Source organism: Serinus canaria, chromosome 1, assembly GCF_022539315.1.
Source record: "Serinus canaria isolate serCan28SL12 chromosome 1, serCan2020, whole genome shotgun sequence".
NCBI classification, from domain to species: domain Eukaryota; kingdom Metazoa; phylum Chordata; class Aves; order Passeriformes; family Fringillidae; genus Serinus; species Serinus canaria.
The window spans coordinates 95,043,081-95,066,719 of record NC_066313.1 but is presented as its reverse complement, the minus strand read 5'-3'; the positions used below and the strand labels follow the sequence as shown (position 1 = coordinate 95,066,719).

General features: G+C 39.5%; 1 protein-coding gene across 4 annotated transcripts in view; it reads left to right on the top strand.

The window, feature by feature from the left end:
* The window catches only part of MID1 (midline 1), a 241,567-nt gene that overhangs the window by 110,222 nt on the left and 107,706 nt on the right, over positions 1-23,639 (top strand). Inside the window, exon 1 of one of the 4 annotated variants that reach the window (XM_030235020.2) lies at positions 23,229-23,320. The exons of the other annotated variants lie outside the window; for them this stretch is intronic. The gene's annotated coding sequence lies outside the window, so the exon portion shown is untranslated. Of the gene's footprint in view, positions 1-23,228; positions 23,321-23,639 lie in introns of those variants that run through there. 4 annotated transcript variants of the gene reach the window in all.

The window sequence follows — 23,639 nt, the reverse complement described above, 5'->3', positions numbered from 1 at the left end:
TTGTGTAGGAGAGGAGACCAGGAGGAACTCTGCAGAGAAGGAAAAGATTAACCATCTGTCTTCTTCCAACTGCATTAGGAAACCAGAGGAAGCAGGCTTTATCCAGAAATTGAGAATGAACTTTGTTTGAAAATCTTGAGGATGAAAATAGGATTTTTTCAGTGGGACAAAGTCAGTCAAAATTGTCATTCAGTCAAATTTGTGCCTTGGTAAGCACAAATGAAAATGAGGAATAGTACAGAAACGTCAAGAACTTGGAGGCAAAGAGAAAGAAGGTAGAAGACAAAAAGGTAAAGAGGATAAAGAAGACCTCTGAAGGCTTACAAAGGGGGTTAAATACTTACAACCTCCATTGAAACAGTCTGGTCTTTTTCTTCTTGAAAGAACCATTCCCAATGGTGCTTGTTCTTCACATTTGCATTGCAGTGTTAAGATGTAATGGGATGATCAATGGAGTTTTGTTTTATAAATCCTCTGGAAAACTATTTTCCTAGCAAGCCTTTCTTTGCAGTGTCTTTTTAAAATTCATAAGAGTGTTCTGGCGTGTTGGGTATTTTAATGTCTGTAAAAAGTAACTAAAATATAAGGCTTAGTTTTCTCATCAAACTATAAGGCTTCTGACTTTTTCAGTCTTGAGGTCATTATATAGTGTGTGCAAATAAATGGTCTCTACCAGATGATAAAACCTTGTCCATGAGGGCTGGAGGTACATGCAATCCTCTAAAAAGTCAAATATACCAATAACTTTAGGCATCTTCATTTCAGAAATTTGTTAGCTGAGCTTCTAGGGCAGCATCAATGAAAAAATTTTGAGAATAATATTTGCCATATGATGCTGTTAAAGAAGGGTTTCGTTCCACTTGTGAGAACATTACTTCTAATGAGTTTCTAGATCTTCCACTGCATGAATAAAGATTCACCCTGCAGAAGTGACAATTCCAAAGCTTACCCCCACAATTTCATGATTGCAGTTCCATGGGAAAAGCTATTTTTTTGTGATAAAGACATTTGATGTTGTCACTGCAGTAAAACACACCATGGAAGGTATATAACCTGAGTGGTATGATATGGAGAGATGTGCAGTGCTGTACTTCAGGCCAGGTATAAGTCCAGGCATTATAGCTGTAAGGTCAATTACAATTAATTTTCCTAGCTTTGGACTGTTTCATTTGAAAGTTCTGTGCAAAGACATTCATAGGAGATTTAAAAGATGTGTTTATGTGTTATGTTGTGCAGATCTACACTAAGCAGTACTGGGATGGCACATGCACTGCAGGAAATGAAACAAGCTTGGGGATTTGCTCATATTTACAATAGACATTTATTTACTTAGTGTGTGGGGTGAAAAGGTTACATATGTCTTCAGGTGATAATGGACAAATTATTTAATTAATAGGGGTGATTTTCCTCAAAAATCAGAAGGTCAAGAAACTTTGCCCAGTGTGTGGGAAAGAACGATACTCAGAGTGATTAACACCCCGAGGAAATTTCTGAGTTTATTTTGGCTGGTCTATAGTTGATAATTCCCTTGGCTAAAGGAATGCCTGGCTCCATGTCAGTCACCATCTCCAGAGCTTAACTTTGAATAGCAGCTATTTCTCACATATGTTGGACTTGTCAACTCTTGTTTCAGAGACAAGATGCAAATTGGCACATAGGTGAACTATAGTATTTGAGGGTTTTGTTTCTACTTTATTGTTGTTGAAAGACTCCAGTTTTTTAAAATAGAAAATATAAGAAGAATCTTGGTATAAGCCTGTTTGTATGAATTAAATTAATTTTTGCCACACTACTTTGTTATGTGGGCAGAAGAAATTTGACAGAGGTAAAGAGAATGGGAAAAACAAATTCCAGTAGCTCAAAAGGGCTCAAGGAACATCCGTTCTCCAAATCTTAATTATACAAGTAATGAAATCAGTATCATAGTATCTCTGAAAATATTTAAGGGACATGGTACAAAACATGAAAAGCCATAAAAGCCTCCAGAACAGCTCAGAATGAGGGAGACAAATTGCTAGTGTTCTTGCACTAGCAGAGAAATTTGGGGTGAATTGGGGGAAATCGCAAATGATAATAGGAAGTTGACAATGCTCATACTAAGAAAAGATGCTCCATAAAACAACCTAAATCTCCAAATCGGGCCATTGAAATTTCTGTCTAGCCTCTAGATGTGTTATCAGTTTAACTCTGTGCATGTAAAATGAACTGACCATGTTTTCCAAAGATTCAGAGCATTTTATTTCAGTGGATGAAATAATTCACAGATGTTTTACCATGCCAAAACTTGGCTGTGGTTTAAAGCATCATTTCAAAGGTTTGGTACAAGGTTGTGTTTTTAATATTCTGCAGATTTATCTTTATCTTTTAAATGCAAATGTGCTGGGCCAGGAATCCTGGACTTGGGTCAGTCTGTAGTCTGTTACATTTCCATATGTCCACACTGCAACTGAGGAGTTTATTATTCAGCTTGTTTGGGTGGTGACCTCCAGTTCTCCCAATCTAACAACGTAGCCTGTTCTACTTTCATGTCAGCCACTATATGCTTTTTATTCACCTCAGGGAGAGGACACAGTCTAAATCAATTCATGCTGCTAGTTTTCTAATACCTGTTTATACTTCCCTCCAGAGTGCCCAGAAGTTCAGCAAAGACTTCCTGCATTTAAGTGGAAAGCATCAGGGAGCAGCTTAGGTACAGAAACCTCAGCAACTGCTCCAGCAAAACTTGGGAACAAACACAGGAACTTCAGTCTGAAAACTGATGTGAAAAAACAATGAAGGGAAAATTTTTAATCCATGAGTTGAGCATGAGTTGATCTACCTTTTTTAACTGAATTTTAGGTGTCTGGGTCTAAATATGTAGCTTATTAATTTTACCAAAAAGGGAGGAGATATATAAGAAGGGACCTGCAGAATCATGTCTTTCCCAAAAATACCTTGCATAACTAATCTTTATCATCTGTCCAATCTCTCTTCAAATGATGGATGGATTGAAATAAAGAGCTGAAGCCTTCTGGTGCTATGTTGAATATTCACTTAAATAAGGAAGAAAAGTGGTGAAAGACTTTAAATAGATTGTGGTTAAAGATATTTTGTAACATAGGTTTGATCTAGGCATAACAATACAGAATAATGAAAATAATATTGAGCATTTGCTGTTCTCTGAGAAGTCAGGGTAAGTGAAGGTTTACTGTGTTAGTGTTTCAGCAAGGTCAATACAGCATGAAGAAACAGGGTGTTGAGAAAAGGCATCTTCAGAAGGTATTTTAAAGAAAATAAGAACCTCATGCTAGCCTTAAATGCAATAGTATTCTTAGTTTCCTGTGTTCTCCCCTCATCCTTATTTAAAAAGATTAAAATGGTAGTGGTTTGGTATTTCTTTTAAGACATGAATAGTATTTATATAAAATGAGACAGCAAAAGATTGTGCTGCCTATAAAAGACATAACTTTTAAAACCAACTTCAACAGAAAATCCAAGTGTGTTATTACACAGATGTAAAAGGCATTGATAGGAATTTGCATATAATTAAAAATTTGCAAGAAATTCAGTAACTCATTTAATATAAATGAGGGAAGGGGATACCGTCCAGAGGGAGCTTGACGGGCTAGAGGAGTAAAGCAATATGAACTTAATCAAATCAGGACAATGCCCAGTGTCAAGACAAACTGCGGGATGGATGGATTGAGAGCAAGGCTATGGACAGGTACTTTGGGATACTGGTGGATGAGAAGCTGGATATGAAGTGGCAGTCTGCCCTTGCAGCCCAGGAGTCCAACTGCTTCCTGGGCTGCATCAAAAACAGGTCCATGGAGGTGATTTTGCCCCTCTGCTCTGCTCTGCTCTGGTGAGACCTCACCTGGAGCATTGCATCCAGCTCTGAAATTCCCAAAACAGGAAAAACATGCACCTGTTGAAGCAGGTCTGGAGGAGGGTCACAAAAATGATCAGAGTGGAGCACCTCTGCTGTGAGGACAGGCTGAGAGAATTGAGATTGTTCAGCCTGGAATAAAGAAGGCTCAGAGAAGAATTTATTGTGGCCTTTCAATAATTTAAGGGGTCCTACAAGACAGCTGAAGAGTGTGTGGTCATAGGACAAGGGGCAACAGTTTTAAATTGTAAAAATGCATTTAGATTGGCTATAAGGAAGAATTTTTTTTTTATTTATAAGGGTGGTGAGACACTCAAACAGGTTGTCCAGAGAAGTTTTGGATGTTCCATCGCTAGAAGTGCTCTAGGTCAGGCTGGAGGGGGCTTTGAGCAATGTCATCTGTTGATGTTGGTGACCATAGCAGGGGTGCTGGAGTATATGAACTTTGGGTTGGGTTGGAAAGAATTTTATTATATGAATTTTTTTCTTTTGGTTTATTTAGGTCATGTTTTAAGTAATATTGTGAGATTCCCTCCTTTAATGAAGCATTCTAAATTTGATTCTAAACCATGCATGACTACATTCCAGGAAGTGTACTGATTTAACTGGGAATTCTCAGGATACACTGTACTTTTGTGATGGGAGTCTTCTGACAATGGGCATATCTATGTTTTAGCCCACTTGCTACTAGCTTCTTTTGTACTCCATGGATATAGGTTCTTCAGGAATAAGATTTTCTTCGCACTAAAACCATAAAAAACTGTAAGATAAAATGATTTCTTGAAATGCCTGTTGAGTAGGAAAGGATCCCAGGATTACAAGGATATTGTCATCTATAGGCTTCTGCATTTTAGATGCCTCTACTTCATCAGATGAACAGAAATTTAATATTATTTAGAGGAGGCTTTGTTTTCCCTGACATTTGTTATAGCCTATTCAAAGATGGCTGTATAAGACATGCAGCAAAATCCTGCTTTATGTTGTTTTTCTGATCTAAAATCAGGTGAGATGAATTTCAGCCTTTATAGAGAGTGTGATCAACCAAGGTTAGCAGAGTGGTACTGCAGTCTCCTGGCAGCCAGAGATGATTTCTTTACCAGAATTTGAAGTGCTTAATGGTATTTCATCACAATGAACTGAATGAGGGCACAAACTAACAATTTAATTTCAAAAATGTTGACTTCAGAAGCATTTCTCCCATCCAGAATGTAATTATGGTTGAGACATGTATTACACCTGGAAAAATCCTAATGGGAACCTTACCTGTGGAAGGAAATGTTACCTGCCTCATACCACACATTTTTATCTTCATAAACCAGGACTGCAGTTATTAACATCTCCTGTCTTTTCCTACTCATTCCCATTATTTCACATTTTCCTGTATATTCTATTTCTGAAACTCCACATTTCCTACTTTCCAATCTTTCCCACATTTAAATTTTTGGTCATATTTTCCTGAAGGTTTTGGCACACTCACTGCCTGTATCCACATTAACAGGTCATGTTGGACCAATTAAGAGCAGATCAGGAGAATGAAATGATTGATGCCGAGAACCCAACACCCAGATTATTCGAGTTTTTTTTACCCATGTGTACTCCTTATAGTCAGGCCCCAAAGACTTCATTAGCAGCAGAAGGTCATTATTAAGTGCTCATCTAAAGCTCATCATCTATGCTATTAAATCTGAGAGGATGAGGCTTCATGCACTCCATCATTAGTCAGGGATGTGACTCCTAGCCTGATTAATGGAGAGGATTGGGAGGTTGCTTAAAAACCTTCCCATGAACAAAAGCACTACCAGGAAGATATACAGCAAGCACAGCTCCCACCTTGCAAGGGCACAGATATCCTTGAATTAGCATTTGTACTGCTCATTTCCCTAATGCAGCTCTCCAAGCCAGGCTCATCCTGAGTGACGGTGCTGGCACTGCAGATCCAGCTAATGAGCCAGCCACGCTCAGGGGCTTACAGGGCACAGAGGTGTGGCTGCTCCTCAAGTGAGGAGGTGAAGTTCTACACGAGTGAACTTGGGTATTTTGAGCACCATAAAAATTATGAAGGACAGGCTTAGCAGGAGGAAGATGGGTATGGGTCAGACTGGGAGAAAGGAGTACTAATGCTGAACAGCCTTATAGTGCTAATCCTTTTAACTTCCTCTCTGGGCTTTGTTGTCAGACCCCTACTGGGGCCTGATTATTCAGACTTTGCTCTGTCTTCCCAGGCACTCATTCTGATTAGAGCTGTCTCTTTCCATAGTTAACAGGGAGCTGAACTGCAAAAGGCAGCTAGTGTTTCTTCAAGGTGGGAAACGGGTGTTTTACTGTTAAAACATTGTAACTCAACCAAAGTTGCGGAATATCTGCTGGCCAAGATTATGAATGTGTTCAGGATGTTATGCTTCTCAGAAGAAGCACATTGTATCTCAGATTGTATCTGCATTGCATTATTTCTTATCTCAGCTAACCAGGGAAAGATCTCTTCTATAGAAAAGCTCAGGAGTACATAAAGGCACTGTTGTTCCTTGGAGTTAGTGGAGCTATGAAGCGCATGAACTTTACCCCTTGTCTCTACAAAAGATTGCCAGTTCTATGAATTTTAAATCCATGGGAAATTTTTGTTGCCCTCAGCTGCTGAGGTTCAATGGCTAAAACTCTTTTTGAAGTTATGCTTGAATGCTGCTTTCTTTATAGCCTTCAAAATGACACCTTATGTTTTTCCTGCATTTGTAACACTGAGAAAAAGATGAAAAAGTGTTCTCTGTTCAACCAGCCATCATATATCATCTGATCTGTTTGGCTGCTTGAATGTAGTGATTAAATGCCCATAATTCCAAGAAATACTAAAATGTTTTTAGCAGTTTGATGGTTTAAAATCCAGGAATAAAAAGGCAGATGTTATGATCCATGAAGGAATGGTACATACAAACTGGGGGTAGGGTGCAAGAAAACGAGAACTGTTTCCTGTGTAATGAGCCATGCATGGCAAAGACTCTAAGGAATGGCCAGCAGCAAAGAGCTACCTAGAGATGTGATCATTTTATGTTTCACTAAAGCCTTGTTATTTTAGAATTTATACCAATTTATGCTGCAGGAAAATATGAAGCCTGTGGTATGACTCTGATAAGGAAGAAAATCAAACTTCGAAGGACTAGGCTATCATTTAGAAGAGCTGCATCCATTCAATTCTGATTTTTAACTGAGTTTTAGAGATGACTATGAGAGAACTTTGATTCAGGAAGGAGATGGTGCTATACTGAGCACTGGAAATGTCATAGCACACATGGGCATAGCAGTCTACAATCTATACAGAAACTACAGTCACATAGCAGCTTTTGGCTATGTGACTGTAGTTTCATTTTTCCTCACTCAAGATGATGGGGAGAATGAACACCCTGTATTTTCAAGGTCACTAGAAACATATTAAATGGATCTGGTTTTTAAAGGCTACTTAGAACTTCTCAAAAAAAATGGACACAAACTGGTTATATAAAAAACATATGCTGTCATATGCCTTTTTTAAAAATAAAAGTATAACAATAAGAAAGGAAAAAAATTAATTTGCCTTCAATTTCCCATTCATATTATAAACCAATATCATAACCAAAACCATTCCAAGACACATCCTGTCTGACTCAGAAAAAAAAAATCTAAAGATCCTAATTTGAGAGTTCAGATAGGTCTCTGTATCTATATTTTGTTCTCTAAGAAAAACAGTGACTTGTGTAAGAAAATTTATCTACCACTTCCCACTTGGAAATCCAACCTTATTATTAGTTTAACTGTCAGACATGCTCCTAACTTAAAAAACATCAGGTAATACCCACCAATAAACCTTATGTTGAGACTTCTGTCTGTAGTGGTGTGTCCAGCTTGACAGATACAGAAATATCTTCAAAGAGGGTGGTGAGAAAACAGTGTTGCCAGACAACAGATTGGCAAAAGTGTTATTTTATTGATTATTGGAGCCATTCTCCCCAACAGCAGTCTGGTAACCTATTCACTAACCAGCTGTCCTGGAAGAGTTGGCCTGTTCCAGAGGCTGCACCATCTCAGAACTCCTTTCCCCTCCCCAAGCATCTGAGAAAGGCAGACAGGAAACCCAAGGGAGATTTGCTAACACTGCCCATAAAAAGACACCCTTTCCCCCTATATCTTAACTACATATTTTTGCAAAGTCATTTTTCTGATTTAGACCGATATTTGCTTCTGAAATCTTCAAGTTGAAATTATGCCCTCATTCTTTAATATATGAGGCAGTAGAATAAAATATATATATAAGAGAATGCTTTAAAAGATTGTGTGTTCAAAATGTTTTGTCCTAAGAACAAGCACCATTCAATGTACTGGGTGTCTGTACCAAAAAAGAAACTGATCCTGAGAACTAATTTAATCTGCCACAATAGGGTGATATTTATCTTCAAACTAGACAGAAGAAAACTTTTCAAGCCCTTGTGAACAGGTCTGACTCAAAGTAAAGAAAGATGTTTATCATAGAATCTCAAGTGGATGGTGAAGTATTACGTTTGAATTGTTTATATTCTCCTCTCTCTCCTTTATATTATTTAAAACTTTGTTTTGCTTGGCATTTGAAATAGAATCTCCATGTTCCTGATGCAACATATGTGACATGGAGTTTTTCTTGTCTGACTTTTTAGGGGAGAGGTGCTAAGCAAATGTAGCTGAAAAATTTACATCACTCACTGATTGAGGACTCGGGTTTCATATGTCTAATTTTCACTGTTCAGACCATTAGTAGTGGCATAGACATGAATAATTCTGTTCATAATACTGTCAGAAACGTTTCCCTATTACTGGTGTATAAGATCTGAATAATATAATTTGCTTTATTGGTTTAGGTAAGTGATAATCATTCTGGGTGTTGTGGTCAGTCACTTACTTTGAAATTTTTCACTGTATTTCTCATTTCAAGGCTTTCTCACAAAGCAAGAGTTTGGGGGTTTTGTTGCTTTTTCCTTGTAAGCACAGAATATGAATTTTTCACACAAGTGAAAGAGAGAACATCTAAAGGTAGACTGATAACACCATGTAGTTATTTATGTGGTTCATAATTATAAACCACTTTGATCGCATTCTGATTATGTACAAATGGTCTAGGCCACCTTCCACCTAGAGATTGTAGCTAAGCCCAGTTTGATTTCATAATAAAGCACTCAGGAAGACAAGAACTGTATTTTTAGAATCAAGTTTTTGTGCTTTCATTTCCAGGAAATGCTAATTCTTATTATACCACCCAAGTACAAACATGATACAAGCCATAGGTCTGAAAAATATATGGGATTTTATTAGCCCTTCAATATTTAAAAATAATATTCAATAATACAAGCGCTGAAAGGAATAATTTCTTTGCTAAAGATATTCTGTACTTTGGGTGTGTGATAAAATTCCAGCAAAATGAAGTATTAACTTTCTTTGCTTCCTAAGGAGTTCAAAATGTTTTGCTCCTGGGGGATTTAATGTAAGTGATGCTGGATATTTAGTCTACAGCATTCCATTCACCTTTGAAAAGCCTAGGTTATAATCTGATTTAGATGACAATTGAAAGAGCTCAGTGGTCTCAGTTTAGTCCCTTTTTTATTAACTCACCATCAGACACTTAACACAGTGCTGATCTTGGCAATAAGACTCATTTTGAGGCATACTGGCACTAATGAAGTAAAAGAGGCATGGAGTATAAACTTGGCTTTAAAAAAAATGAAATCAGCAAATTCCTTCATTTTAAAAAGCACAAACATTTATGGAAATTTTGCAAAGACAAACCATACCTGCTGCATGGGATGCCTTTCTTCTCAGAGAGGATAGACCATTCTGCATTACAAATAGCAAAGATACTGATGCTGCTGGAAAAAAATCCTCAGTAGGAGGAATTGCATTATGGTAGCAGTGATTTGCACTGGCTTATTAAAACAATCAGTGCAGCAGAATCTGGCCACATAGTATATTGTTAGGTGTGGCCATCAAGTCAGAAGCCATGCTAAATTAAGAAGATGCCTTTGTCAACACCTTCAAACATCTATTTATATCTGATCCCTTCCAAAGCTGTAATGGAGATGATAGGGTAGTATAAAGACCTTCAGCAATAAAATAAATAATTGCTATCAGTTGATCTAGGAATAAGCAAAAACATTGTCTTAAGTAACAAAGGAAATAGCATATGCTTTCTTCATTATAAAGGAAGTTTTTCATTCTGCATTATTGCATTCTGAACAGAAAGGTTAGTTACCGGGTTTTTTAAAACGGTGTGCCAGTTAATTACATTTCTGTAATGATCTGCAGATCAAAAACTATGCATTGCACCTATCACTGTAGATTTTTGCAAGATACAGGCTAGACATAGCAGAAGAAAAAGGCTTAGAGTTGAGCACTTCAGGGGGCTAAGGTGTTTTAAAGCTATTACTCAAATGGACCACAGCCTAATCCCTGTGCTGCCACTCAAGACAGTGATTAAAAATCACCCATTCAGGCAATTGCTTCTGGGTGTTGATGTGCCAGGCTGTGGGTGTGGAGTTGAGGGGGTGGAGAAGAGGAGGGTTTGTGAATGTATGGCTGATGTTCGATGAGCTGAATTTCAAAAGGAAGGAGGGGAAAGCAGAGGAAAAAAGGGAAAAACTCAGCTTGCCCCAGGAGGAAGGAAAAGGAGAGAACAAAGCTTCCTTCAGTAAGCTCAGCCAGTCTTACAATTTCTGAGTTCCTCACAAGAGAGCTCCCCCCTATCACTACTCTAAAGAGAAAACAAATTGTGAAATCAAAAGTCACCCCTGGGGGAGGAGAAGGGGAAGGAAGTTTGTAAATGAGACAGGATTTATCCTGAAATAATAACCTTAGTAGTGATAGCAGGGCTCCTGGTGAACCACTTGGTGGACTTTTTAATCTGCCTCCTTAGATGCCGGGTGTCATTTTTAAAGCAGGTTCTTTATGTCAAAGGAGATTAGCACTAGTGACAGAATAACTTATTCTTGAATGTGAATATGGAGAAAAAAGTACTTTTCCCCTTTCCCCTGCTGGTAATTCTGATATATATTGCTCTATTATTTCCTTGTTTATTGTGTAGATTTGTTTATATACAATTGCTCCTAAATTACTTTAAAAAATCAGTGTGGAGAAAAATCACTTTTTCTCTTGTTACCTGAAAAAGGAGTCACTGAGGATAGCATTAAATCCTCTTTCACCATTAAACATTAAAGTAACTGATGGCTGTGCTGCTGCCTTTTGAATCCATGCATGGTCGCTAAAATATTTCATCTCTCAGGGCTTTTTACATGCTAATGTGAGGAAAATGTTTTGGTTTCTCATCTTTTACATAAAATATCCCATTGACTGTCTAGTACACTCAGCTTCCCGAGCAAAGGGGTAATGCCAGTGTGACCTTGGTGCCAGTGAAGCACCAAGTGGAGCAGATCATCTTGAGGGCCATCATGTGGCACCTACAGAACAACTGGGGCATCTGGCCCAGCCAGTGTGGGTTTAGGAAAGGCAGGTCCTGCATGACCAACCTGATCTCCTTCTGTGAAAAGCTGACCTGCCTGGTGGATGAGGGAAAGGCTGTGGATGTTTACCTGGACTTCAATTAAGCTTTGACAGTATCCTCCTGGAGAACCTGGCTGGCCATGGCATGAACAGGTGCACTTCTCCTCTGGGTGAAAGAAATGTCTGGATGACCAGCCTGGAGAGTGGTGCTGAATGGAGTTCATCCAGCTGGGGGACAATCACCAGTGGCATTTCCCAGGGCTCAGCAGGGGGACAGTTTTGATATGTGTATCAATGAGCTGGATGAGGGGATTGAGGCCACCCTCAGTCAACTTGCAGATGACACCTAGTTGGACAAGGGTGTTGATCTGCTGGAGGATGGAAAACTCTACAGAGAGTTCTGGACAGGCTCCTGCATTGATGGGCTGAGGCCAATGGTATGAGGTTCAACAAGACCAAGAGCTGGGTCCTGCACTTGAGTCACAACAGTCTTTAGCCACGCTAGGGGAGGTTTAGGTGGACATTAGGAAGAAAGTTTTCACAGAAAGGGGAATTGGGCATTGGAATAGGCTGCCCAGGGAGGGGTGGAGCCACCCTCCCCAGAGGTGTTTAAGGAAATGCAGTGCCTGGGTCTAGTGGACAAGGTGGTGTTGGGTCATGGCTTGGACTCAATGATCTCAGAGGTCTTTTCCAAACTAATTGATTCTGTATCCTCATATCTAGAGCTGCAAAAGTTGCTTTTTACACAGAGTCTTTCTCTGAATAATAGTTCTGTATCTGGCCTTCCCTCTGCTTTAGGAATCATGTTGTTTCATTGACTTATAGACACCCCAATACGAGTTGGAAAGTTAACAGGCTTTGTTGCTACCACCTAATTTTCCACTTCTAGTTTATGTCATTTATACAGGAGCTCTGCCACACTTCTTGTCAGGAATTTATACTCATCTTTATTTTCTAGTGGTGTACATAATTTAGGAAAGAGAGCACTTAGAAAATACTATAAATAAGGTGTACATATGTAACCCTTTTGCATATGCAACATCGCTAACTTGAGTTGAAAGACAAGCAAAAAAAAATAGTGGTTTTAAGGCTTGGTTCTTACAACCTGGAAATAAGAGCAGCTTTAACAAGTATTTTAGATGTTATTTAAAATTGGGTAGAGATAATGAAAGCAGACTTAATTTCTTGCTCTGGTTTGTGGAGGTATTTTTACATCATTGAGGTGGAATTTCCCATCACCACTGCACTGGAAGTCTTCCAAGTGCATTTGCAAGATTAGCAGAAAGAGGAAATGTATGTTGAAACAAGTTCTGTCCATTTCTTCTTGGCTTCAGCAGGTCTGGTCTTTGTGAAAGTCTTGAAGAAATGCTGGATCATCCTTTCCTAATGGTAATCCAGGAACCCTGAGCAGGGTTTGAAGGAAGTGATATAAACTGGATATGAGCTCTATGTTTCACTGCCTTTACACACTCCCAGCTCTTCCAGAGAGGGCTGGTTTAGCTGTCTGATGGTCAAGAACCCAGAGCATCCTGGCTGTACTGTTGTTCTCTGAGTTTTTAGTGTAAGAGATGGTTACCAATAAAGACACATTCAGGTTACCTATTTTGGAGACCTATCCCCCAAGGAAGATTTATCCCATCCCAGTCTGTAGTGCCTGATTCACTCAATTTTCTAGACAGAACCTGAAAAAGGTGGCTAAAATTTTGTCTAGCTTTAAATGGCTAAAAATAAGGTTTTGTTCTGTCATGTCTAGAGGAACTCAGCTATATGTTCTTTGACACAGGCCACCTGCCTGCCCCATTTGGCCAGCCTCCTCTCCCATTTGCCCTTTCTCAGACTGGTTTCTTGACAGTATAGTCATCCCACACTAGTCTGGCTCATCCTGTCTGTGGCATTAGAGATGACTGAAGTTGTCTTTTCCTAACTGAAAGTGGAAAAAGAAGCTGCAAGAAATCTTATCATGGAATGAATGGATCAAATAATGGACTTCTATTCCAGGTGAGACTCCCTGGCAGATGATGATTCTGACACCATTTTGGGTGTGGATCTCTTGTGCTGACAAAGAAATTGGTAGGGGTAGAAAACAACTGCAAAACTCAGTGCAGGAGAAGAGCCCTTAACACATCACTCTCATGGGCTATAGCTGATCTGCTCTAACTCCCAGTGGCAGCAAACTGTTCTTTCTGGTGTATTGTAGCTACTTCTTTTCTCCAGCATCTCAAGTAATACAACATCTTTTCATCGTTTCTTGTTGCTGGAAGGGAGGTGATGAGTGTTCATGTTCTGCTACGAGAATTTTTTCATCTAGGACAAATGCAAGAAGAAGATACTATTAGATTGATCCAGCAGGAAACAAAGGTAGCTAGAAAATTATGTTTATGTCCTTACATCCACCTATAAGAGAATGTAGTTTTAAGACTAATACAGTGTGTCTCCTGTCAGGGAGAGTTAGCTGCCAGCCAGATTGGTTTCCCAGAAAAGAAGTCCCTGTAGGCTGGCTGCTGCTTAATAAGTGCATTGTGTCCATTATTCAAGCTTTTGCACAGATTCCTTTTGCTTGTTACAGAAATAATGTTGTGGTGTGATCCTGCAATTATTATCTCATTGTCAAACAAAAATCATCATGTTCTTGAATATATAACAGATTCATAGATATTAGTGCAAAGTGATCAAAGGTGGGTTGTTTTGCCTGTCCTGTCTTTTTTCTCCCCTCCTCTCTTTCTCCCAAGTCACACTCAGATGTCAGATGTTGCTGAACCTGTTTTGCTGCTTTGTGAAATCTGGAGGGGCACAAAGTGCCACCTGGAGCTGCTACCCACAGCAGCCACTACTACGTCTGACTGGCTCACAAAGACACATTTATTCTGGTTGGCATTAATTAGATCAAGAAGGTAGGAAAGGAAAAGAGAAGAAAAGTTATTGCATTCCTGAGCTGATAACATATACAGGACTGACAAGTGGAGAGGAGAATTGCAGAGCATAGCAGCCATCTCTACTGGCAACTGAAAACAGCCCAGTAACTTAGTTCTCAAGGGGCTTGTGCTTTGTCTATTTGCTTTAAAGAGAGCTAGGTAGGATAAATTGATGATAGTTTGGCAAAAAAATGTTACCTGGAATGGAAAATTGAATTTGAAACAAATATGAAAAGCATAGAGTCAAGATCCCAATTCTTTGAATCTTCACTACGTAAAGCACTAATGGCAATGGGTTTTTGGGGGGCAAGGTTTTTTTGCTGGTTTTTGTCTGGGAGAGATTTGTTAATTTATTGCTCAGCAAGTCCAAAACTTAAAATTGACTCTGGATCTCACTGCAATGGCTTCTTATAAAGGGCTAAAGTACAAAAAAACTTTCAAAGGAACAACTAATAGAAGATGGGCACATGGATGGCTGTTCCACCACATTAGAGTGGGCATTCCTGGGAGAGGATCAGCCAGTAATAGGTTTGTTCCTCAGTTTTTTTTACCTCACCCATCTTCTATGAGACATAGCCTTTCCATGGTAACTGAAGAGAACATTTTGTTAATCTAGTGTGGCTGCTCCCTATGAAATGATATATGTGTATTAAAAATCTCAGGTTCAAGGAGATTAAAATTAATGGCTGCAATATGTATTATTCTCAACTGGTATTCTGTGGCATGTTAATACCAGTTGTCATCGTTTGAGCCTGGCGCAATGCCAGCGCCCCCACGAGATCACCTCCTTCCCTGGCACCCACTGTGAGATGCGATCAGAGACAGAGCAAAGCAGGCTCCAACTTGAGGTTGAAAGGGAAAAAACATTTATTAACCTAAAGCTACAAGGGAAAACACACAAAACACATAGAACACAAGATGAAAACCTTCCAAATTCTTCCTCCTCCCCCCACCAAATTTCCAACTCCATTACCACCCTTTAGATAACCAATTCTCAGTTCCTCGAGAAGAGAGGAGTCCCTCTTGCACCACACGTGACCTCTTCCTTCCATGTCCAGTGCTCTCACCACTGCACATGGATCAGAGCTGCTTCTAGGGTTTTTCCCTTTAAGGATACTTTGTCCAGTTCCAAAGAGAGCACAGTCCTTCTCCTTTTGGGACACTTGTCCCCCCCAAATTTCACCCCCTGGGGCCGAGGGGTCTCTTGAACAGAGATCATCTTCTTCTTCTTCTTCTTTGAAGACGGAGGGCACCACCACCACCCTCCTCACCCGTCGTCTCTGTTCACTCCTCCACATCACTGCACTCTCCTGGCTCTGAGCCATCGCCTCCCCCTGGAATGCAGTCTCTGTGGCACAGGAACACCAGTGGTTCTGCTGTGGATATACAAGGAAAGTCCAGCCAAGCGCCACTCCATCATCTCCTCCCACCTAGAATTCTTCTCAACATCCTCTCAATCTCATCAACTTCAGGAGGAATCAGCATTTGCAAGGTTCCCATCTTCCTCAGAAGGGTTAAAAGTCCCAGGCTCTGCCAGTTTGCTCCATGAACTCCCACGCCTGGCTGCCCTGCTGGGCACCCCCCCCTTCTCCTTCACGCCGGCAGCGCTATCACTGGCGCCGGCTCTCTCTCTCTCCCACTCTCTGGGGGGGGAAAAATGGGGAATAGCTGCCCGAAGCCCTTGCAATGTTCTCCTCCACCCTTGGGCCCAGGCCTGGCCTACCTCTCTCCGGCCACATGGCTCCCCTCCCCCCCCCTGCCCAGCTCAAAGCCGGGCAGGGAGGGTTGAGGGTCTGCTCAGTCCCAAAGCGGAACTCAAAGAGGAAATTCCCCTGGGCGTTCACAGCTTTTAACCCCCTGTGTTCTCAGAGGCGTATCCATGCCCTCAGTGGACAAACCAGGTGCCAATATTAAAATCTGAACACCGATTGGCTTGACCACACCATCACAAGAAACTTCATTTCCTCTCAAACCACGACAGCAGTCCTGTAGGAACTTTAGCTTTTAAAAAATATTGCCTGGGTGGTGACCTGTTCATTCACAGAAACGTTAACTATATAACACCCCTACCAGTTAAAGGACTTTGCCATTCCTTTTAGTCTGAAAAATACCATGCTCAAGACCTGGAAGTTTCATGAAAATTCTTTCCTAAAGATATTGCTACTGCTTAATAGCCATCTGGTGTTGGTTTTTTTCTTGAGTCAATATGGGGGCCTTTGTTCTTTGGCTTACCTGCTAGACTTGGTTTTTATGTAAGCTTTTCCCTTTCTCTTGCTTGAATACAAAAGCACAGTTTCTTATCATGCTTTTTTTTGTAATTTACATTGTATTTTATGATAGGTTACAGTAGTAGAAGATTCTTTTGAAGAACAGAAAGTTACAAAATATTATATTAAATAAATATATCCTTTCTAACAAAAAATATATCCTTTCTTCATCTATTTGTCAGCCTTACTTTTTGGGAAAACTCCATGGCATGGACTATAATGATAGAGGTACTGAGAACTGCAGGAGCTCTGGAGAGCATACAACTAGAGTGACAGACTCTTCTTTCAGGGTGATGGGAAGGAATACTTGCATGAATCCATAATCTGAAATTTGACAGTCAGTTGTGCTTATTTTTGTCCAGATGCAGGTGCACCACCCTGAAGAAGACACTGACAAAAATATAAGGAGTAGAGTATGGCACAAGAGGAAAGTTGCCAGATAATTAGAGATTTAATAATAAACAGGAAAAAAGTGATTGCTGTGTTGTCCGAGACTTGGTGCTTATTTAATTTCTTGCTGATCAGGAGTACTAAGGGAGAGAGTAAGTGATGGGATTAATTAGAGATATTTGTTTAACAAGTGTTCCTGGCTCTTGTGGCTCATTAATTAAAACTTGAACCTTGTAAGAATGTTCTCTGCAATCCATATTGGCTTGCGAATTCAAACCATTTTGGTTTTGAATGGAAGAGAAATCAGATGAGCAGGTAATTAGTGCAACAAAAATAGTACATAATGGGTTACAGTGATTTATGTTTCATTGAAGAATCAAAAAAAAACCTGAATCAACCCATAAATCAAACATAACTGGAAAGGCCTGCCTTTGTGGAGATGTTTTCTTTAGCAGTCTCTGACAGTCTGTGTTTAAATTCATCTTATGTGATGTTACAAGAGTTAGTCCTTGAACTAACTGTTGACTAAGTATATAATTTTTATGCTTTAAGCAAGTTGTTTTCCACTGACAGCATTGAATATCCAGAGTCTTTTTCTTTTGCACACTTGCATTTGTAAATAGTTATTCTCTTGAGTCTTCACTTGACAAACTATTAGGAAAATAACACATCTTGTGTTTCTCTGCACATCAAGGGTCTCTATCCTGAAATTTTTAGAAATCTAAAATGCAATTAATTCACTTAACAGGCCCTGTGGTGGTAAATAAGGATTTGGGTCCTCTGATGTTTTGCTTTGTTTTTCATAAGTTAATGTTCTCTATTAAAAAGCACAGCTTTACTAATACTTTTCAAGGCTATCCATTTTAATTTGTTAATGATCCTCATTTATTTTAAAATATCCTGCTACAGGTAATATATGAATATCACTGGAAGACAATACCCTCAGGACCTAAGATTATTTCATTAGCATAAACTTGTTTGATTCTAATCCTCTAAGTATTTGTCTATGTACTTAACTTTATTTAGCATTCCCAAGAAATTCTTGTATCTGATGCTATCTCTTAGTGTCTGCAGAGCAACTGCCACTACTGCTTTCAGTAAGATGTTCCCTTCAAAAGAAAGCTGTTGAACTCTGTTTTTGAATGGAAACAGAACTGAGGTTTCAGCAAAAGTGGGAGCTGAGTGTGAAGCTAAAATATACTTGCAGTTAATTAAACTGTACATTCATACTACCTCTCGTGAATACCACATAATCTTCCCATAATACTAAGGGCTATATTTCAATGCTTAAGAAAACAAATTTAAATTTCTTCTCTAATGCAGTTTCCTGTGGCCATGGTATAAAAATATGTCCAGATTCATGCAGTGTTTGTCAAGTTCAAAAAAGTCTCTATCCCAGTTTTCAGAATCGGATCACATAGAGAGGAAATCATAATCAGTCATGCTCTTTGTAAAGCATCTCCACCAAAGACACTAATCTACCTGTTTTGCTCAAAAACCTGTAATTTTTTAAATATAAAACAGTGGAGGATTTAGATGTAGCCAAGAGCCTCAAAATTAAGACTGATCTCTAAACCTTTCAAAGTTTTAAGACTGTCTAGATTTTAGATCCCAATATCCTCTCCACATTTTGGGATTAATTGCCTTTTCAGTACTATAGAAGAGACTTAGACTTCAGAAGATGTGTTTAAAAACTCCAGGTTCCACATTAAGTAAGCATCAGCTTAGGTTTGTTTTGGCATCATACTGCTAAAAAGCAGTTAACAACAAAGGAAAAGACAACTATTTTCTTATCTTTTCAATAGAAAACCTTCCATGTGATGAGATTGACAAGGTAAACCATCCTTTTGTATATTTGCAGGAGAAAACATAAAAAGGATAAAAGGATCATGTTCCCGTGCTTTTGACTGGGCTGGTTCCCCCCACCCTCTGTTTTTAAACATGTCCTTGCACACTGATATTCTTCAAATCTTATTTGATAGTCAGGTTCAATTGATGTTTTCATACTCCTGCAATGATCATTCCCTCAATGGTGGGTCATTTATAGTTGGCTTATTGGTTCAAATTCAAATGATATTTAGATACAAATGAAGGGGAAATGGCATACCTGCATACAGTGAGTTGCATCAATGACACTAGAGGAGGTTTAAAGCTCAAAGAGCAATTAAAGCTCAAGAGCAATATTAAACAACTATTTGAGGGCAAATTAGCACTTAGCATTCATATGAAATAATTTCATACTAAGAAATTGCTCAAATTGTATCGCATGAATCACTCTTGTTGACATGATATTTCTTAATTTTTCCAAAAAGCCAGGCTCCCTTTCTTTTTTCCTTTTATGTCCTTAGTGTGCAAAAAGAATTGCAAGGTGCAGATACTGACTTGAAGAGAGGGACACCAGTATTTTCTCCACTTTCTTCACTTGGATTGAGCAGAGGATGTGGCTAGTCAGAAATGTACTGAAGCTATTTGCCTGGAGCAGGAAAACCCTACATCTCAGACATGCTGTTAAACAACAGCAGTGAGGCTGCTCTTCCTCTGGCCCTGTTCAGAAAAACGTGAGTTGCTAATGCCATTTGGATCAGCCCCTCTGTGCTGACTGACCATATGGCAAGAGAGGAAAGACAGGAGAGATACTATTTTTAACCAATCCACTGTTGTTGATTTTCTTCATCATAGAATCCTATGATTGGCTGTATAGAACAAGTAATTTATGTGATTGTTCTTGCCTGTGGAAAAGTTACAAACTGCAGACATTAGCATATTTTTTCCATTTGTTAATATTACAGTTTCAATTATACTACACTGTGGTATCCATTATACTACACTATGGTATCTGCTTTCTGAAGACAGTGGACTGATTGTTTGGAATAAGTGCCCAGCAGCAGCACCTATCAATCTAAAAATTTATGTTCCCTGTCCATCAAAATAAGATAAAATTGCACAGAAAATGAACTATAAAAGAAAGATTGTATTTCTATTCTGCAAACTGGAATGGCATAGAGAATTCTCTTTTGAGGGCAGAAGGCAAGGCAGTAAAAATGACATTTGGTAACTGCATATTAGTATTTCCAAACTAGCAAGAGAAAAATCTTACTTTTTGGCTTTCTCAAGAACCACATGGACCAGTTTTCATGTCCAACTGTTTTTATGAAAATATCTATGCCCGACATACAAGCAACACAATGGAACCCAGCAAAAAGCTGTGCTGGATGCTTGTGGGTTGGTGAATTTCAGGATTAACACTGGATTATGATTCTGTGCCCCATCTAAGTTGCTTCTCACCGTCAGTCCTGGTATTGTCTTTTTCTAGCACTTTGAATATTTTCTGGAAACAGGATTTCTTGTAACCTAACTGGGCACTTGCTTGTTTCTATTCTGTTGATCTGCTTCAGCTCCTAAGGTGCTGTTTCTTGATTGCCAGGAGCATTGTCACCAGAATAACACTGTAACTGTAAAGCTGTGAGGCATGCAGAATGCAAAGCATGATACTCCTGATGCTTCCCTAGGAAACAGCATCATGCTGATCAAACTTTTACCATGAAGAGCTGACTGAATTTGGCAGAAACAGTGGCTGCACAGCAAAATGACACAGTTTAGTGACCCTAGCATCAGAAATACATAATTTTAGGACCCACACATGGTGAAAGAATAATTTTACATAGAGTCAATAGATAGATTTTCTTTAAGTCTCCTAGCTTTAATCTATATTAAATTTAGATACAGTAATTTATCTCTCTAGTAATATATTAGCTCAGAGTCTTGGACTGAATTTCTTCACCTCCTGTTTGAACTAGGGATGTTGCCAGTTGATATCTAGTGAATATTTTGACATAGTTTAAGAAATTACTGTCACAAGCTACCCGCTTCTTTTCAGTGCTGTAACTTACTGCAACCATACACACCTTTAGCAATCATTTTTTGTAGTTTATACCATGCAAAGAAACACACAAGCTGTGGTTCAGCACTTAATCTACTGATTCTGTGGTGAAGGTGGTAAGTTTCAGCAGAAAGGAGCTATTGGTGCTGAAGTAACTTTTGTTTCCAAAGCTCTTGGTGGGGATCATAAGAGCACAAATGCACAGCTGTGTTGGCTCTGAGCACTAGAGATGTTATCTTGTTAAACTGTGGTAATTTGATTATATTCAGTCATGTGTCGCAGTCCTTCTGCTATATGAGAATCCAGCTTCATGTCTAAAGACACTTCTATTGAGGTTTTCATGAATTTCAATAGATCTTGAAGAGGAGGAAGGCTAGAAGACATATATTTTATCATTCACACTTGAGCTGAAAAGTGAAAGAAGGGAGATTAGTGTGGCAGAGGATGTTTGTTAGATGACTTGATTATCTTAAGGTAAGGTTTTTGAATGATAACTCAAAAAAGCTGGCATCATGAGTGACACAAGTACAACTTCATGAGGCCATGGGTTTGAACTCATAATTATTCTCTTGTGTACTTGTGTATATGTGCATACAAGTGCAAAACCAGTGAAAGTATTCTGAAGCCTTTGCTGACAAACCATCACATGGGGATACTCAGCTCTGAAATCTGTGTTGTCTACTGTAACACATGCAGTGTTATCCTCAAACTAAAGTAAAACTCATGCAGGAATTAAGGCAGTTGTATCAGCAAAATTGAGATTATTTGAATTGGTATCACTTTTATGATTGGTATCACTTTTATGATTGATTAAGAAGAACATTTACATAAAAAAAAATTGTTTGTTCATTGAAACTGCTTCAGACTGTGCCTGGCTGCTGCAAGCAAAGGGCATGAAAAGGCAGAGCAACTATAATATGGACAAAAAGAGCAGCAGGACAGCATCTGATAATCATAGAATCAAGAATCCTCTGAGCTGGTTGATCACAAATGCATCTGGAGGACTATAAGCCAGTATGGCTGGATAGACCATCTGAAGAAACTCCTGATGCTGTTTAATAAAAGATCAAGGACAGGATATGTGTTGAAGAATCTAAAATTCTTCTGTCTAGGACTTGTGCTGTGGCTCCTGCTGGGCTGCTTATAACTTGACTTGACTGTAGGTTATCCATGGACATTTAACGTCATGGAAAAGGGTTCTAATAATCATAATCCCTCTGCACATCTGTCTTGCTTTCTGCATGCTCAGTTTACCTGTTAGAAGCTGCAATTCCACACAAAAGTTAACAGAAGTTGCCAGCAAAAAGCTTTAAAAACATTATGAAGAACGTGCATTCGTATGAGGTCTCTGGTCTATTGTTTCAAAGAAATGAAATGAATAGGACATTAAATAATCACAACAGTTGTTTATTGCTTCAAAAGAACAAAGTGAAGGCTCTTCCATGGAAGAAAAACCTAAGACAAATGTGGGTGTGCAATCTTATGCTCAGATGTCTGAGGTATGTTTTATTTCACTTTGTTGTGTTTCCATTGTATGAAAGAGGGCATTGCAACATGAAAAACAGAGAACACAAGGAAGTAATTCTTTCCTGCTGTTTCCACTTTGTGTGATTTTTTAACACCTTTGTTGGAGACCAAATGTCTGGTGTGACTCAGTCAGGATTCCTCCTGGGCACTTTGGTAAAGCATTTCCAGTTTCCTGCTGCAGTTTGCTGTTTACATACAAGTTAAGAAAAAATTAAAAAAAAAAATTAAGCAACTGCTATCATCTTGTGTTTCACCTGGTGAATCTCAAAACAGGAGGGTCTCTGTGGTGTTTGTAGGAAGTCTTTCACACAGGTGCTGTACTCTCTCAAATTGTCCCCACTTTTAGCAAACTCCCGCTAGACTTTGCACTGTTATATTTTTGAATAATATTTGGAGAAAGCACTAAAAAATAAGTGATTATTTGCCACAAGTCTGCCGTGCAGAGTTCTGGAGACCAGCAAATGTGGAACTGTTCCTTTTGGGCATGGCAGGTTTGGCCAGTCCAAGCCAGCCTCCTGTTGCTGAGTGCTGCCAGCCCTCGCTCTGGGCTAATTGCCCCCAGGGCTGAGCTCGCCCTCACCCAAGCCACGGGTCAGCACTGTCCCACCACAGCTCTTGGGGGCTTGCTGGGATGCTCTGCAAGAAGATCCATCTCTTCCTGCCTTCCCCCCACCAAGGCTGGCCCTTGGGAGGGAGAGGAGGTGTTTTGCTGTGGGTGCAGCACGAAGGGCTGGCCTCAGGAGCTCGGATCCTGGCGGAGGCAGTTAGGTGGAGCAGGTTTTCCTGCAATTGTAGGGGAGATTTTCCTGTTGTGTTTCAGTCACAACTGTCTTGCAGTCGCAGACGCAGTCAGTGCTGCCACAGGACTACTGGGACACTGCTGGGGGCTGCTGCCTGTCCCAGCTGGGCTGCTGGTGGTTTCTGGAGGGTCAGCGTGGTCCCTGTCTCCGCAGCAATGTTTCCCACGGAAGATGTAGGGCGGGATCCAGTGGTGGGTATGCGGCTGGTGGCTTTGTGGGAGTGGAGCAGATGCATATGTGTACGCTTGCCATCGCAAGTCATTTAGGAAGTATTTTATAATGTGTTTAGCAGTCCTAGGGAGGAGTTGAGGTTTGCTCTGTGTCTGTGATGATTTCTCTTTTTGGTACTGGAAAGTCTGGAAAAAATGGGACATTTTTCATCGTGTGTTTTCAAACAAGGACTTATTGTCTTGTTAGTTGTCATAAAACCAGTTAGAGAGATAAAGGGGCATTAGCATCTGCATAGTGTTAACAACATCTGGAACATTATGATTCTGTTTTTAAAATAAC